Below are 16,609 nucleotides of genomic sequence, written 5' to 3' on the forward strand. Positions count from 1 at the left end.
GTAAGCAAGATCTTTGTTCAGTTTTTACTTCCACTTAGTCACTAGTCTAGTCAGCCACCCTTGCAATCTGCTATGTTCTTCAGGGGCTTGGAAACTGCCATGTAATGGGAGGAACCAGACATTGAATATACATTTGGTACAATTTCGCATGAGTCATTCTAATTAAGTTATGTAAGTGGTACAGGAAAACCCTATTGTATGAATGTCCTTTCTCTCAAAGTTCAAGATTTAATAGGACTGAGCACATGTGCTCGTCTTTTTATCTGCTCATATCAGGAAGGATGCTTAAAAGTAGGGAGTTGGGACAGAGACTGGTTGAGTCAGACCTTGGCACTGAACTTGGACTTTGTGCCTTGCCATTTCCATAGGCTTTCCTTAAGTTTTCTGATGTTGATTTCATCTTTATCCTCTGTATCACACACCTCTTCTATGCCACTTCAGAACCTCTTGGCCTCACTCTCCCCAGAGCCTTTAATCACTCTTCACCCCTGGCTGCTGCCAACTCAAACTGGACCCAGACCAGCTTGACGTGGACACACCCTGACACCTCACGCGCCACTCCCCTGCCCCCTCTTCCCTGGGGCCGCAATCCGTGACACGCCTGAGGCTTTGGTCTCTGAGGAATCCATGCTAAGAACATCCTTTTTGTGTGTCCTTGGTCTGTATACTAAACGAGTTCTCTGTGTTACATTACGGTTGGTCTGTATTTTAACCTGACTCTGAATTTAAAAATTAGGAACAGGTTAGGTCTGTTCTTCACAGTGGGGATTAATTTAATTCTGTCCATCTCAGAAGCATTAAATAGGATCTAGGACTGAGGTGCTATCGGTGGAATTAGCCGTCGTCACTGCTTGTAAGGGTAGGAGAAGGCAAGAGTTGGTTGAAGGGCATCAGAGGAGAACGACTCAGGCTAAGGTTGGCATTCTGGATTTCCCATTACCAGTGGTGTGCCTTTGGGAGTTTTCATGACTTCCCTGAGCTTCAGTTTCCTTTTCTGTAAAATCGAGGTGAGGACACCATTATACGGACCTTGTCAGATCGCTGTTGGCATAAATGAGTTATTTATGTTGAATGCCTGCTACATGGTTAGGTACTTGGTAGATGGTAAGTGCTATTATTCATTGATTTGTTTGTTCTGATCATTTTTCATTATAAAAATTTTATTCATTGAAACACATCATATTTTAAGTAATTTTTTCCCAAGCAACATTGGTGCATACTTATTGGCCAAGTTAGACTAATAACCATGCCCTCCTCCAGGGGATCTTCCCAACCCAGTGGTCAAACCCAGGTCTTCCACATTGCAGGCGGATTCTTTACCATCTGCAAGCCTGAAGCCCAGGCTAACAACAGCAATAACAAATCATGCCCTTTTGCTTCTTAATTGGCAGTGATAATTGGCAGTTATCTTAGGTGACTTAAGCTATAGCTCTAAGTGTGGTTTATTAACCCTCCAGATAGCAAGTACAAGATGTTTATTTCAGGCACTGTGGGTTTCCTCTAAAGAGCATCAATTTGCATAATATTGCTCAGAGTTGGTTTCCTTGTTCTGAGCAAAGAGCTATTATTATTCATAGTCAAAGAAACTTCATGGTCAAGGTCTTTGAACACTTAGAAGGTGTAAATAATGCAGAGACAGCTAGGATAGTGTTCCTGGAAATACAAGAAGTGAACAGAGAATTTAGTTCTGGGATCTTCTCATTGATGATAAATAGCATTTATAGGCACTATTATTTCTTATAGTGTGTTGGATCCTTTGCCAGGGATTTTACCTACAAGTTCAGTAAAAGCACTTAAAACAGAAAATATAGGCACCATGATTATCTCAGATTTTTCAGAAGAGGAATGAGGCAGGAAGTTGTTATATCACATAGTAAGTGGCAGAACTAGGATTTGAACTCAGGTCTGCATGAGTTCATCTCTCCAAAGCCACCTATACTCACTGCTTCTTACTGCTTTGTAGGATTTCACAGAAGAGTCTTCTTGATCTTTAGACGTTTGAAAAATGTAATTGCTTTTGGAAAAGTAAAAAAAAAAAAAAAAAAGAAAAATATAGTTGGTAAATTCAGATTAGAGCAAAACTGTGGGCATTCAACAATTATTGGTTGGTATCTAATATATGATACCCTGGCAAGGCGCCTGAGAAGGGAAAGATAAGTATGACCTGCTCTTTTTTTTTTTTTTTTTTAATATTTTGTTATGTTGCTCAGTCACCAGGTTCTGTCTGACTCTTTGTGACCCCTTGGACTGCAGCATGCCAGGCTTCCCTGTCCTTCACTATCTTCCAGAGTTTGCTCAAACTCATGATCCATTGAGTCAGTGATGCCATTCAGTCATCTCATCTTCTACTGCCCGCTTCTCCTCTTGCCTTCAATCTTTTCCAGCATCAGGGTCTTTTCCAGTGAGTCAGCTCTTTGCATCAGGTGGCCAAAGTATTGGAACTTCAGCATCAGTCCTTCCAGTGAATATTCAGTGTTGATTTCCTTTAGGATTGACTGGTTTGATCTCCTAGTAGTCCAAGGGACTCTCAAGAGTTCTCTAGCACCACAGTTCGAAAGCATCAATTGATGCTCAGCCTTCTTTATGGTCCATCTCTTACATCCATACATGACTACTGGAAAAACCATGGCTTTGACTAGACGGACCTTTGTTGGCAAAGTGGTGTCTCTGCTTTTTAATATGCTGTCTGGGTTTGTCATAGCTTTTCTATAAGTGTATGTACTTGGCTAAGCTGCCTCTTGGTTGTGTCATGTGGGATCTAGTTCCCTGACTAGGGATCGAACCCAGGCCCCCTGCAGGGAGCTTGGAGTCTTAGCCACTGGACCACCAGGGAAATCCAGACTTGCTTTTTGTTTATTCTTTTAAAGGAATTACATGCTGGAGTTCAGGAAACACATACACAGCTAAGGATGTTACATTTGTTAATGCATTCAACAACAATTTGCTGAATGCCCTGTAAGTGTGTCAGTCTAGTATTGATCCTTAGAAAACGATGATGCATAAAAGGAAATTTGGTCCCAGGCTTCATGGAGTGTCTTAGTCTATCACGGGTATTACAAACTGGTCTAAGACATTTGGGTCATTTATAATCAGACATTAGCAACCTCCAACGATGAGAGCTGGGGCTTTCCCGGGTGGCACAGTGGTAAAGAATCCATCTCCCAATGCAGGAGACGTGGGTTTGATTCATGGATCAGGAAGATCCCCTAGAGGAGGGCAAGGTAGCCAACTCTAGTATTCTTGCTTGGGAAATCCCATGGACAGAGGAGCCTGATGGGCTAGTCTATGGGGTCACACAGAGGCGAGCACAGCTAAGTGACTGAGTGTGTGTGCACACAGACACACACACAGTATGTCAGCCATGAAGTTCTGATAAACACACACACATACACACACATGGTATGTCAGCCATGACGATCTGACGAATGCTGTCTCTCTCTCTCTCACACACACACACTATGTCAGCCACGAAGTTCTGATGAACACATGCGTGCACACACACAGTATGTCAGCCATGATGATCTGATGGATTCCCTCTCAAAGGTATTAGCAGGCGCAGCGTTAGTCATACAGCCTGTTCCTGTGAGCTCTGTGAAGTCACAGCTCTCAGACAGATGCCTTGTCTGAAAGCTTCCCATGAGACCAGTGGAGCAGGATTCAGGACCCTCTGTTAGAAGTACGTGGCAGAGTCTGAATTCAGGTCTGCCTAGAGTCCTAAGCAGAGAACCCCAGACTAATGGCACAAGATGCCAGGGTTGCTAGGGTCTTAAATTTTGTCTCTCAAGAATGGAGGTACCTGTGTGAGATTTCTAGTCAGTGTGCAGAGTTTTAACATGGCACATTTTACTAGTTAAAAATTAGTTCTGATGTTCTGTGTGCTGATTAATGAACCCTGGAATGTTGTTCAGAAGAAAAGATAGCCGGACCTGTTTTTGCATGAACCTATATGGCTATCTGATAAAGTCTGTAGACCTTTCTCAGCATAATCTTTCAACAGCATAAAATGCAAAGGATTACAAAAGAAGCCAAGTATAATGAAATACAGTTTCCAGAATATTTTTAAAGGAAAATCTCATGGACGGAGGAGCCTGGTGGGCCGCAGTCCATGGGGTCGCTAGGAGTCGGACAAGACTCAGCGACTTCACTTTCACTTTTCGCTTTCATGCATTGCAGAAGGAAATGGCAACCCACTTCAGTGTTCTTGCCTGGAGAATCCCAGGGACGGGGGAGCCTTCTGGGCTGCCGTCTATGGGGTCGCACGGAGTTGGACACAACCGAAGCGACTTAGCAGCAGCAGCAGCAGTGCAGCAATATGTGCTGCTTTATTACTGTATTGACTGTGAAGATCTAGTGTTGGGAATAATTCATTTCAAAGTTGTGATGAGTATAAATACAACAATTGTAATGATAAAATAGCTGTAATGTTTGTTGGTGACAAAATCACTGCTAATTCTGTAATTTATTGCCTATATTAATAACTGAGGGTAATGGCTAAATTGCTGTTAGATAGGAAAACATGAAAGTGTAGCTTTTTCCCCCAGCCATTTTTGCAGATGCCCATTCATTCTATCAGGGTTAAGAATCCCTACTCTAGAGTGTGCGTTTTAAAAATAATTATTTATTTTTAATTGATGGTTACAGTATTGGTTTGATTTCTGTTATACATCAGCATGAATTAACTATAGGTGTACATATGTCCCCTCCCTCTGGAGTGTGCATTTTTGATTAGAATCTTCTGTCACCTGATGAAGCCTGGAGTGTATATATGTGATTAGGATACCGAATGTCAAGAAATTACCCCTACATGTGGATTAAAACTTAACACTCGCCTTTATTGCTATTTTTTCTTTTTAAAAATCATTTGTAGGGATAATGAGACTGTACAAATAACAAATGCAGTGTGTGGAAGTTCCCTAGGAGAGAGCTATGAAGTGCTATGGGACTATTCAGAAGTATTTTCAAATAAAGACAAGAGAATCTTAATAAAGACAACATGATAAGACGATCTAGACAGACACGAATGCAGTGTTAGGAAGAAGTTGGGGGGAGGAGGAGTGAAAGTTGCAAGTACTATAATTTATGAAGGTTGAAAAAGACATCGCAGAAAAACATGATTAGGACTTTCTTCTGTCTGGCTCAAAAATAAAGATATTTCAGATAGAAAGAATAGCATGACGGTTGGCATGGACGGTGGGAGAGCCTGGAAGGTTCTTCCACATATGAGTGACATAATTGTCCAGTCACGGTTTTAAGCACTTTATACATGTTATTTAATCCTCACAGCAGTCTTATTATTATTTGCATTTTTTTTCGGATGGAGAAACAGGCATGGAGAAATTAAGAATCTTGCTCAGAGTCAAAACTAGGCCTTGTTTGGCTCCACTGGACTCAAAATGACTCAGTATGAGATTACACTGATGACTGGAGGGTAGATTAGGCAGGAATGCAAAGGGAGATGGGAAAATCAGGTCAGAGATTATTAAAGTGATGTGGCAAGAGATGCTAAAGGTGGCCTGAACACTGAGTGTTGAGAACAGATGAAAAGAGTTTTCGTCTTGGAAATCTGCACATTGATGTTTTCCAGTGAGACAACACCCACAAAATAGGAAATGAAAGTCTAGTGTTTCTGAGTGGAGATTTTCCCCAGCCGGTTTAAATATGTACTTGGCTGAATGAATGCTTGTGTTACCAGTTCTCTCCTGAGTGCAGAATATTCATTACTGGCAGGATTTTCCTATAATCACCAGTTAGCATTTACAGTGAGCACCCCCGTGGCCCCTTGCCTGCCTCGGATCACCAGGGGCACAGTTTGCCAGTATCAGATTGTGTGGTGACTAAGCTTGCAGGTGTAAGAGGTACCAACGCCTTGTCAGAGCAGAGGAAGCATTCAGCACCTGGCTTATTTGCTAACATTTCGAGAGAACTCAGAGAAGTGGGAGGAAAAGCTTTAGATCAAGGGCTGACTAACCACTCATTCAGGGTCTGGAGTAGGGTTGTTTCATCTTTGAGGTGAAATACAGCAAAACCCCCCTCAGTCCTGACTTTGCTAAGCCCTGCAAAAGAGGTTTCTGGCAGCTTAGTGAGTTCTCCATTACACAGATTCAACAGGACTCCAAAAATGTGAACTTCCATGGATAAATAACCAGGGTCCATGGTTCTCCACGTAATAGATCATCAGAGCTATGTGAGAGTTTATAAAACATAACTAATCCACGTTCAGCATTTACAGAGAGGCGGAGTCTCTTGGTTCCTGGACTCAACGCTTTCCATTGGCCGAGTCCACATTCAGCTCCTCACTGATTGGACAGACGTTCCCTAGGAGCCTCTGGGCGGGCTTCCTTCACCCACACAATCCTTCTAGCCCTTTCTTCATTTTTGCAGGCACAGGAGATAAAGATTCTTTAACTTCAACTCCCTGATATTTCTGGTCAGAAATATCATTGATTTGTTTTTATTCTGCCGTAAAGCAATGAGAATTTTTGGGTCATTCAATATGAAGTGTTAACATTTTCAACCTCACAGTCACTCAAATATGCACTGTTCTACATCCCCATTTTTTGTTTCCATATTTTTATTTTTAACTTTCTTGTTGACAGACTAATGGTGTGATTTAAGCTAAGGTTTCTTAATATAGAACTTCTGTTTAATTGTAGTTATCAAATTATAGGTTTCCAGGCTGGAAAATAGAAACAATTCCTTTTTATTCTTAATACTTGTACCTAGGACAAGGCATTCATTGGAAGGCAATGTACTTTCAAACAGCCAAAGCAGGAAAATGGGAATATTTCTTTTTTAGGATGCAGTGACTAAATGCACAGATAAAAACTTTCTGCCATTTTCTCTCCTTATTGCATCTTTATTGAATAAGGTAGCTGAAATCTACTTTTTAAAATTGAAGTATAATTGATGTCCAGTGTAATGTTAATTTCTGCTCTACAGCAGAGTGACTCAGTTATACATGTGTATACATTCTTTTTGATATTTGTTCCATTATGGTTTATCCCTGTACATTGACTTACAGTTTCCTGTGCTGTACAGGAGGATCTTGTTTATCCATTCTGTACATGATAGTTTGCATTTACTAACCCCCAAATTCCCGGTCCGTTCCTCCTCTCCTCTCCTCCCCCTGACAGTCACAAGTCTGTGTTCTGTGTTGGTGAATCTGTTCCTGCTTCATAGATAGATGCATCTGTGTCATTTTAGATTCCACATACAAGTGGTATCATAACGACATGTCTTTCTCTTTCTGACGTAGTTCACTTCGTATGATAATCTCTGTGTCCGTCCATGTTTCTGCACATGGCATTATTTCGTTCTTTTTTATGAGTCAGTAGGGAGAAGGCAATGGCACCCCACTCCAGTACTCTTGCCTGGAAACTCCCATGGACGGAGGAGCCTGGTAGGCTGCAGTCCATGGGGTCGCTAAGAGTCGGACCTGACTGAGTGACTTCACTTTCACTTTTCACTTTGATGCACTGGAGAAGGCAATGGCAACCCACTCCAGTGTTCTTGCCTGGAGAATCCCAGGGACGGCGGAGCCTGGTGGGCTGCTGTCTATGGGGTTGCACAGAGCCAGACACAACTGAAGCGACTTAGCAGCAGCAATGTTCCATTGTGTTTATGTATCCATTCAACTGTTGATGGACATTTAGGTTGTTTCCATGTCTTGGTTGTTTTGAATAGTGCTATGGTCAGAAATCTGTGGATCAAATCATAGCTTCATGCTGCGAACATAGGAGTGTATGTATCTTTTTGAATTATAGTTTTGTCTGGATTTATGCCCAGGAGTGGAATTTCTGGATCATATGGTAGCTATTTCTAGTTTTCTGAGGAACCTCCATAGTGTTTTCCATTGTGGCTGCACCAACTTACATTCCCACCAGTGGTGTAGGAAGGTTCCCTTTTCTTCACATACTCTCCAGCATTTGTTATTTGTAGACTTTTTAGCGGTGTCCATTCTGACCAGTGTGAGATGGTGGTGGTGGTTCAGTAGCCAAGTCGTCTGCAGCTCCTCAGGACTGCGTGGACTGCAGCACACCAGGCTTCCTTGTCCATCACCACCTCCTGGAGTTTGCTCAGGTTTCATGTCCTTTGCATCGGTGATGCCATCCAACGATCCTATCCTCTGTGGCCCTCTTCTCCTTCTGCCTTTAGTCTTTCCCAGCATCAGAGTCTTTACCAACAGTCAGTTCTTCACTTCAGGTGGCCAAAGTATTGGAGCTTCAGCTTCAGTCCTTCCAGTGAATATTCAGGGTTGATTTCCTTTAGGCTTGACTGGTTTGATAACCTTGCAGTCCAAGGAGTCTTCTCTAACACCTCAGTTCAAAAACATCGATTTTTTGGTGCTCAGCTTTCTCTGTAGTCCAGCTCTCACAACCATCCATGAGTACTGGAAAGACCATATCCTTGACTATATATAGACCTTTGTCAGCAAAGTGAGGTCTTTGCTTTTTAACACACTGTCTAGGTTTGTCATCGCTTTTCCTACATTTCTCTAATAATTAGCAAATTGAGCATCCTCAGAGTTTGGTATGGGGGGGATCTCTAACCCCACATGTACCAAGGGATGACTGTACTCTTTCATTAAATACGTAGGAAAAGTCAGATCTTGATTTTAAAAGGTTAATGGACTTTTTTCTCATTCGTATGTAATTATTAAAAGAAAGCTGAATATACCAATTTAATATACATGTTAACCCACGGAATACCATTTCTTCATCATACTCCTTGTTTTGTAAATAATTTCTAGTTTTGGTTACACATTAAATTTTATTATTAAAGATCAATTAATGAGAAGCAACATATTGATCCATCTTTTATCTGTTTTAAATTACTAGATGTATATAATTTAAATACTTGTTTAATTACTTTCAGTAATCTATCTTAGAAAATGTATTCTGTAATATAGGCCTCCTTGAAATGAATGTTAACACTTTTATTAGAATTTAAAAATGAAGTCAGGTTGTTTTGTATGGAAAATGTGTTTGACTTACTTGATTAATTTGATAAGATAATCAAGATTTGATAAGATATGTAGGATACTGATTTAATAATTAAGTCCCATTCTAGTTATAGTGCAAACTTTTCCATAAATTGAATCAGCTAAATGTGTGGCTTCAGTGTTTTGATGAAAATGTATTGAAAGCACATTGTAAGATGAAATAATTTTGCCAAATAGTATTCTTTTGTCAGAGGTATAATGAAGTTAACAAGATTTCATTTGTTTCCATCCTTTCTGAGTTTTAGAGGTTAAGCAAAGTTCCGATAAGTGAAACAATAGCAGGTGTGATTAACTTGAGAGGTTATGGTAAAGTCTTTGGCCTCTGTCCAAGAAACTGAGAAAATGAATGCTCTGTGACCTGGCTTACAATTCCTTTTGCCAGTCCAGTTTTTGCTTTCAGGAGACCTAATTGATTCATTAGCTTATAGATCCTTAAAAATAATATTTGATATTAGATCATTCTGTTTTTTTTGCTGTGTACCATGGCAGGAGTGTGAAGATTTGAGTGACGTTACTGTAACAAACCTCCTTCCAATTCAGTCCTCTTACATATTTTAGCAGGATCTTCAGTGCTCTGCGTCTGTGCTCAGTCTCTTCCGACTCTGACCCCATGGACTGTAGCCCGCAAGGCTCCTCTGTCTATGGGATTTCCCAGGCAAAAATGCAGGAGTGGGTTGCCATTTCCTACTCCAGGGGATCTTCCGACCCAGCAAGCAAACCCGCGTCTCTTGTTTTCTCCTGCACTGGCAGGCAGCTTCTTTACCACTGGCGCCATCTGGAAAGCCCTTTCGGTGCTTTACTTCTGTACAAAAGAAAATAGGAGTACCATTAATGCTCAGTGCCACCTCATTTCAGTAGTAAGTTACAGTAATCCCATGGACTTGTTTCATTATAAGATGCTTTTCCATTACGTTTTTACTTCATTGTGTTTATCAAAATTTGTAATATATTTATTTTGCTCTAGTCAATTATGTGCTACTAATAATTGTATTGATAGCTCAATGCAGAAGAGTAACCAGAGAAATTTAAAGTTTTAATTTATATAGATATTTTTGCAGAAACGCATGATAGAGGGTTAACAGAAGACTTTACATTAGGATAAAATGTTTTGTGCAAACTATCAGTAGAATGGAATTTGGAGACCAAATGTTTCTTTTTCATTGCCTTCAAATTTTCAAGTCAGTTCAGATGTTGGGTAGATGACTTCACATCACTGGGTGACTTGATGGGAAAGAAGTAAAGGTATGAAATTATTGGCTATTAAAGAAAAGAGTTTTTTCATTTAAAAAACAGTGGATTGTATCAACAATAAAATATCATTATTTAAATTTATATAAATTTATGGTACTTGGATTCCAGTGGATACATTTAGGAAATTCTATTTAAAAATATAAAAATTCAGGAATTCTTTGCAACTATTTAAGTCCATTTTTGAATAACTTTATATGACAATTCAAATGTATGAGGAGTTTTTTTTGGGGGGTTCAGTTCAGTCGCTCAGTCGTGTCTGACTCTTTGCGACCCTATGAATCGCGGCACGCCAGGCCTCCCTGTCCATCACCAACTCCCGGAGTTCACTCAGACTCACGTCCATCAAGTCCGTGATGCCATCCAGCCATCTCATCCTCTGTCGTCCCCTTCTCCTCCTGCCCCCAATCCCTCCCAGCATCAGAGTCTTTTCCAATGAGTCAACTCTTCTCATGAGGTGGCCAGAGTACTGGAGTTTCAGCTTTAGCATCATTCCTTCCTAAGAAATCCCAGGGCTGATCTCCTTCAGAATGGACTGGTTGGATCTCCTTGCAGTCCAAGGGACTCTCAAGAGTCTTCTCCAACACCACAGTTCCAAAGCATCAATTCTTCGGCGCTCAGCCTTCTTCACAGTCCAACTCTCACATCCATACATGACCACAGGAAAAACCATAGCCTTGACTAGACGAACCTTTGTTGGCAAAGTAATGTCTCTGCTTTTGAATATGCTATCTAGGTTGGACATAACTTTCCTTTCAAGGAATAAGCGTCTTTTTTGGGGGGTACATGATCAAAAAAATTTTTGAAGACTATTCCAGGTATGTGCATACCTAGATTTATTAATCTTAGGCATATATTCATTGACTCCCTGAAGAAGATTTTAGCTTAAGATGTACCACCTTTTTACCTCTTCTCCTACTGTTTGATTTTTATATTTAATTTCTTCGACCGTCATTTCAGGCTGCCTGGCTAGCTCAATAGGTAGAGCATGGGACTCTTAATCCCAGGGTCATGGGTTCGAGCCCCACCTTGGGCGTATGCCCAAAGAATCTGCCTGCAATGCAGGAGACCTGGGTTCAGTCCTTGGGTCGGGAGGATCCCCTGAAGAAGGAAATAGCTATTTCCTTCAGTATTTCAGGAAATACTTCAGGAGTGAAGTATTTCCTTCACTCCAGTGTTCTTGCCTGGCAAGTTGCATGGACAGAGGAGCCTGGTGGGCTACAGTCCATGGGGTTGCAAAGAGTTGGACACAACTGAGTGACTAACACTTTCACCCTTTCATAGTCATTTCTGTGGTGTTTTTACAGAATATATTAACTTGTACTTTGAACATTGTCTCTTCATTCCTTGTTTACCAAGAAGAGATCCTGCCCTTCCCCCTTTCAGTGTCCTCTTATAGCCCACTTGCTTTATTCATAAGTTGACATTATTATATCCATATATATGTGTGTGTGTATCCATCCATCCTTCCATCCATCTTTCACTGGCTTCTCTGCCCATCCATCCGTCCGTCTATCCCTCTGTCTCAGTGCTAGACCAAATGATGTGTTAGATTTCCTGTCCTTCTCTGGGATTGTTATCACAACTGGTTCAGAGGCTATTTGATGGGGTTGTTCTAGCATAAAGTTAAAACAAATTTCTCTCTCTCTTAAAATCAGTCAGTTGCATCAGATTGTACCACAGTTTAAACCATGACTCTCTTGAGTAAGCTATTTATTTTTCCTGCGGTTTTGTTTACTTTTTAACTCTGTCTTTGGAGATTTAGTCACTAAGTTGTGTCCAATTCTTGTGATCCTATGGACTGTAGCCCACTAGGCTCCTCTGTCCATGGAGTGAGTGCCATTTCCTCCTCCAGGGCATCATCTGACGTAGGGATCGAACCCAAGTCGCGTGCATTGCAGGTGGATTCTTCTACCCCTGAGCCACCAGGGAAGCCCCAGTTCTGTCTTCAGCATATTCTTAAATTTTTCCCTTTCAGATCCTTAGCTATATGATTCTATTAATTTCCTCCAAAGATCTTTGTCTCTGAGCCTTCTGTCTTAGTTACTCTGTAGATAACTGTTACCTGAAATTCAGTGGGGAAGAATTAACATTTTCTGGCTCTTTTACATTTTTAGATCATGATTTCTTAAGGAAACTGGTAGTTTAGAGTCTAATGTGTAACAGTAAAGGAAGGACAAAGGTTGACAGAGAATATACATAGGAAAAGTAGTATCTGGAGATGTGAGGAGAGGCTTTGAAGAGTGAAAGTGAAGTCGCTTAGTCGTGTCCGACTCCTTGGTGACACTGAACTGTAGCCCGCAGGCTCCTCCGTCCATGGGATTCTCCAGGCAAGAATACTGGAGTGGGTTGCCATTTCCTTCTCCAGGGGATCTTCCTGACCCAGGGATTGAACTCAGATCTCCTGCATTGCAGACAGACTCTTTACCCTCTGAGCCACCAGGGAATCCCTGGAGAGGGATTATTTATCAGGAGAGATTTTATTTTAGACAGGATATAGTGATGGTTAACCTAACTCCTAGTCTGTCATTTCAGTAGACATTCATTGGGTGCCTACAATCTGGAAGGGCTAAATTTAAGCGTTGAGTTGCGAAGATGAAGGAGCTGGGGTGGAGGCCAGGGTGGAGGCCTCCGGCTACTGGTGTACCTGTAAACAGTTCATACAATGTAGTTAGTGCCTGTTAGAAGGAAGCATATTCAAGGAATTCTGGGAACCTTGTGTTTTCATCTTTAATTTCTGTAATTCTCTTATGCCTTCCGATAAGCATGATATAACTGTGCTCATAATGTCCCAAGACACAAGGGTGTTTTAGATAGGAAACAGGTTTCTGAACATCAATGGGGACTCAGTTGTTACCCATAAGAGAGAGGGAGCAGGAAGAGATGGTATTAAAAAATGCCACCAAACTTTACCATCTATTTTTAATGAATGATAGATTTGAATAATATAGCAAAGTACGATGAACCATCTTGGGGGGATGTGTCTTGACAGCCCTCCGCCCTGGAAAAAAAAAAATCATACTATTGCAAGTGAATTTTTGATAGATGGAAGATCTTAAAACTAGGCACCCTTAGTGCCTTATCGCCTCTGGACCAGCTCTTACTCTGGAGTTTTTTCCAAACTAGTTCACCGAGGAGAAGAATAAGACCTTTGCACCATCTTGCCTCCGTAGCCAAAAGGCATTCATCATCTCCTGCTTTTGAAATCTCTCTGTTGAGATTTTAGGAAATCCATACACAATATCCCCTCTTCACTTGGTACTTATTCTGTGCCGAGTCCTGTTGTAATCCCCATAGCGATCCCTGACATCGGTTCTCTTATTGTCTGCATTTTACAGATAAGGGAAGCTGGAGCACAGACTGGTTGGCTAAGTTTCTCAAGTCACGTAGTAAATGGTGCAGTCGGGATTCAAAATCAAGCAATTTGATTCCCGAGCCCAGTCTCTTTACCACTGTAAACTATGAAAGGTATGAAGAAATACTGACTTAAACTTGTAGAATGCTTAAAAATTTTTTGGCAGTTTCAGCAGTTTTACACAAGCACATTTCTTAGGCAAGTCTCTCTCTCAGCTCTCTGGGAAATGGAAATACCGGTTAATTTGTGGACATGCTGTCCTGTATTGCTGACACACTTGCGTATGGAGGTGAGTGAACAAAACGAACGTGCAGGCATCCCTCCTGTACACAGTTCCTCTTACTGGTGTGTGCAGAGTGAGTTTTAAACTTCAGTTCATATCCTCATTTACGGTTTTATTTCCAAGAGTCTAAATTTGTATTCAAAGCTTCCAGTGCTTTTTTCTTTGTCCTTCAAACTAATGCATTCTAAGATTGCCGCTGCTTTCTTTAAGACAGTTTAGTTCAGTTAAGAATACCTTAAATTCTGAAGCCATACTGCTTCTTAAGATTTAGTTGGTTATATCTTGGAATGTGAGATAACCAAAGGATGTAGGTGTGTTCTTTTCTAAGCCATTTCCCATGTTGTCAGTCATCCTTCTACCCTAGTCTGTGTTGTACAAAAAGTGCTGTATTTGCCTGTTTGTTAGGTAGGCTTGACAAGTCTTCTCTACCTGCTGCTGCCGCTAAGTCGCTTCAGTCGTGTCCAACTCTGTGCGACCCCATAGATGGCAGCCCACCAGGCTCCCCCATCCCTGGGATTCTCCAGGCAAGAACACTGGAGTGGGCTGCCATTTCCTTCTCCAGTGCATGAAAGGGAAAAGTGAAAGTGAATTTGCTCAGTCGTGTCTGACTCCTAGCAACCCCATGAACTGCAGCCCACCAGGCTCCTCCGTCCATGGGATTTTCCAGGCAAGAGTATTGGAGTGGGGTGCCATTGCCTTCTCTACCTGCACCCCCTTGCAAATGTACAACTTAGTCTCCTGGGAATACAACGTATTTCCTTAAGGTTTGTTTGCCTATTCAGGAAACCACACTTCATGAAGGAGAGAAGAACGGAAACAAAGCCTTGAAAAAATAATTCAGAGAAGGTTGAACCATGAAAGAAGATTCAGGATTGATCTCACGTGACCTACATGTTTTTGATTGTGTCACTTCCGCAGAGTATTGCTTCTGCCTTGGTTTGAATCTTTAATATTTAATTGTTGACTTGAGCAAGCAGCTTGATCTTGCTGAGCCTGTTTCCCCACTTGTAAAATGAGGATAATGGAATCTATTCTTTAGGGTTGTTGTGGAGATTAAAGAAAATAATATATGAAATGCAGTGTGGACCTGATAAGAGCACAAACCTTTATTGAATCTAGATCTGAACCCACGTCTGTCTAGTCCCCAAGCCACGTTCTTTCCATACCACATAGGATATTGCCCGGTGGCCTGAAGCAGATTATGTGGGTGATTGTCTGGTTCCTGAAGTAGCAGAGAGGTTTGATGAGGTTAAGTGACCACTGGGATCACAAAGCTAAAGCAGGGCAGAATGAAAACTGAACGAAGGGTTTCTACTTGCTACTGTAAAGTACTTTTTCCTACAGCGTCATGCCATGGAGACAGCATCTTCCATATGATCTGTTATCTTATCAACTATATTGCAAGCTTCTTAGGGATTTCAGCTCTGAAGTCCTTGGTACCATCCAATTATAAGCCTGGAATAGTTAGACACTCAAGGCTTAAACTTGGGCACAGTGACTCCAGTGTATATTTTGAATCATTCAGTGTGGACATTAGAAATTAAATAAAATTTACTAAAATTTTTACATACTGAGCTTGATCCAAAGAAGATAGACCTAAATTTCAGATGGGCAGTTTTGCACGTATGGGTCATAAAACAAATAGCAAATATGAAGTTAAATTGATGCTGAGCATATGACCCAGCAGTTTTACTCTTAGGTGTCCAAGAGAGAGAAAAATTAATGTCTCCACAAAAACTATGAAGAAAATCAAAAGTGGTTAAAGAGGTAAAAGCAGTGAACGAAGTAATAATTAGAAACGGTCCAGAGGAATAAGCATGAATGAAAAGGAAACAGTGTGTATTTGACCAGGAGTTTGTCATTTCTTAGACTAGTCTAAAAATAGGGATAGAGACTGGATTGTGAGACTTTTTCTGTTCTTTTGAGTGAAATATAAACACATGTTAAGACTGTCAACCTCTTTGGTCATTGTGGACATACAAATTAATATCAGCAAGATGCCACATCACATCCACTTGAACAGCTGTAAATGTGAAGCAGACACTGCTGAGAGATGGCGAAGGTGTGGGGGACCTGTGGCTCTGACTTGCTGCTGGTGGGCATGTAACCTGCTGCACACATTTAGGAAAAAGGCTGGATTGTTTCCTGTAAAGACAGATACACACTTACCCTACAGTGCATCAGTTCTTTGGTTAGATGTCTATACTTGCACAGATTTGTAGAAATGAAAATAAACGTCTATACAAAGACTTGTTCTTGAATGTTCATAGCAGCTCTGTTGATCGTAGCCCCAAACTGGAAACAGTCTAAAATTCCTGTCAACTGCCAGGAATAAAAAGGAACAGGGAACTGATAAATGATGAACCTCACAGCATGCCTGAGTTTGGGAATTCCCTGGTGGTCCAGTGGTCAGGACTCTGCTTCCACTGCAGGGGCACAGGTTCAATCCTTGGTTGAGGAAGTAAAATGCTGCATGCTGCACAGTGCCCCCAACAAACAAATGAACAAAATCACGCCTGAGTGATAGACACCAGATGCAAAAGACCACATATTGTATAATTTCATTTATATGAAATGTTCACAAAAGAAGGACTGAAAGCAGATATAATTGTTAAGTGGTTGCTAAGGGCTGGGCAAAGGACTTGGGATTGAGTACAGCCAGGCTTGAGGAAACTTTCCAGAGTGACAGAGTTGTTCTTAAAGTAGATTGGGGTAGGGGGCT

General features: G+C 41.2%; 1 protein-coding gene and 1 non-coding gene across 4 annotated transcripts in view; both read left to right on the plus strand.

Moving 5' to 3' along the window:
* The window catches only part of KIF13B (kinesin family member 13B), a 220,415-nt gene that overhangs the window by 44,968 nt on the left and 158,838 nt on the right, over positions 1-16,609 (plus strand). The gene's annotated exons all lie outside the window — the stretch shown is intronic.
* On the plus strand, positions 11,213-11,285 carry TRNAK-CUU (transfer RNA lysine (anticodon CUU)). Its single transcript has one exon. It is a non-coding gene; the product is annotated as a tRNA-Lys (tRNA).

Source organism: Bubalus kerabau, chromosome 4 (assembly GCF_029407905.1).
Source record: "Bubalus kerabau isolate K-KA32 ecotype Philippines breed swamp buffalo chromosome 4, PCC_UOA_SB_1v2, whole genome shotgun sequence".
NCBI lineage: Eukaryota > Metazoa > Chordata > Mammalia > Artiodactyla > Bovidae > Bubalus > Bubalus kerabau.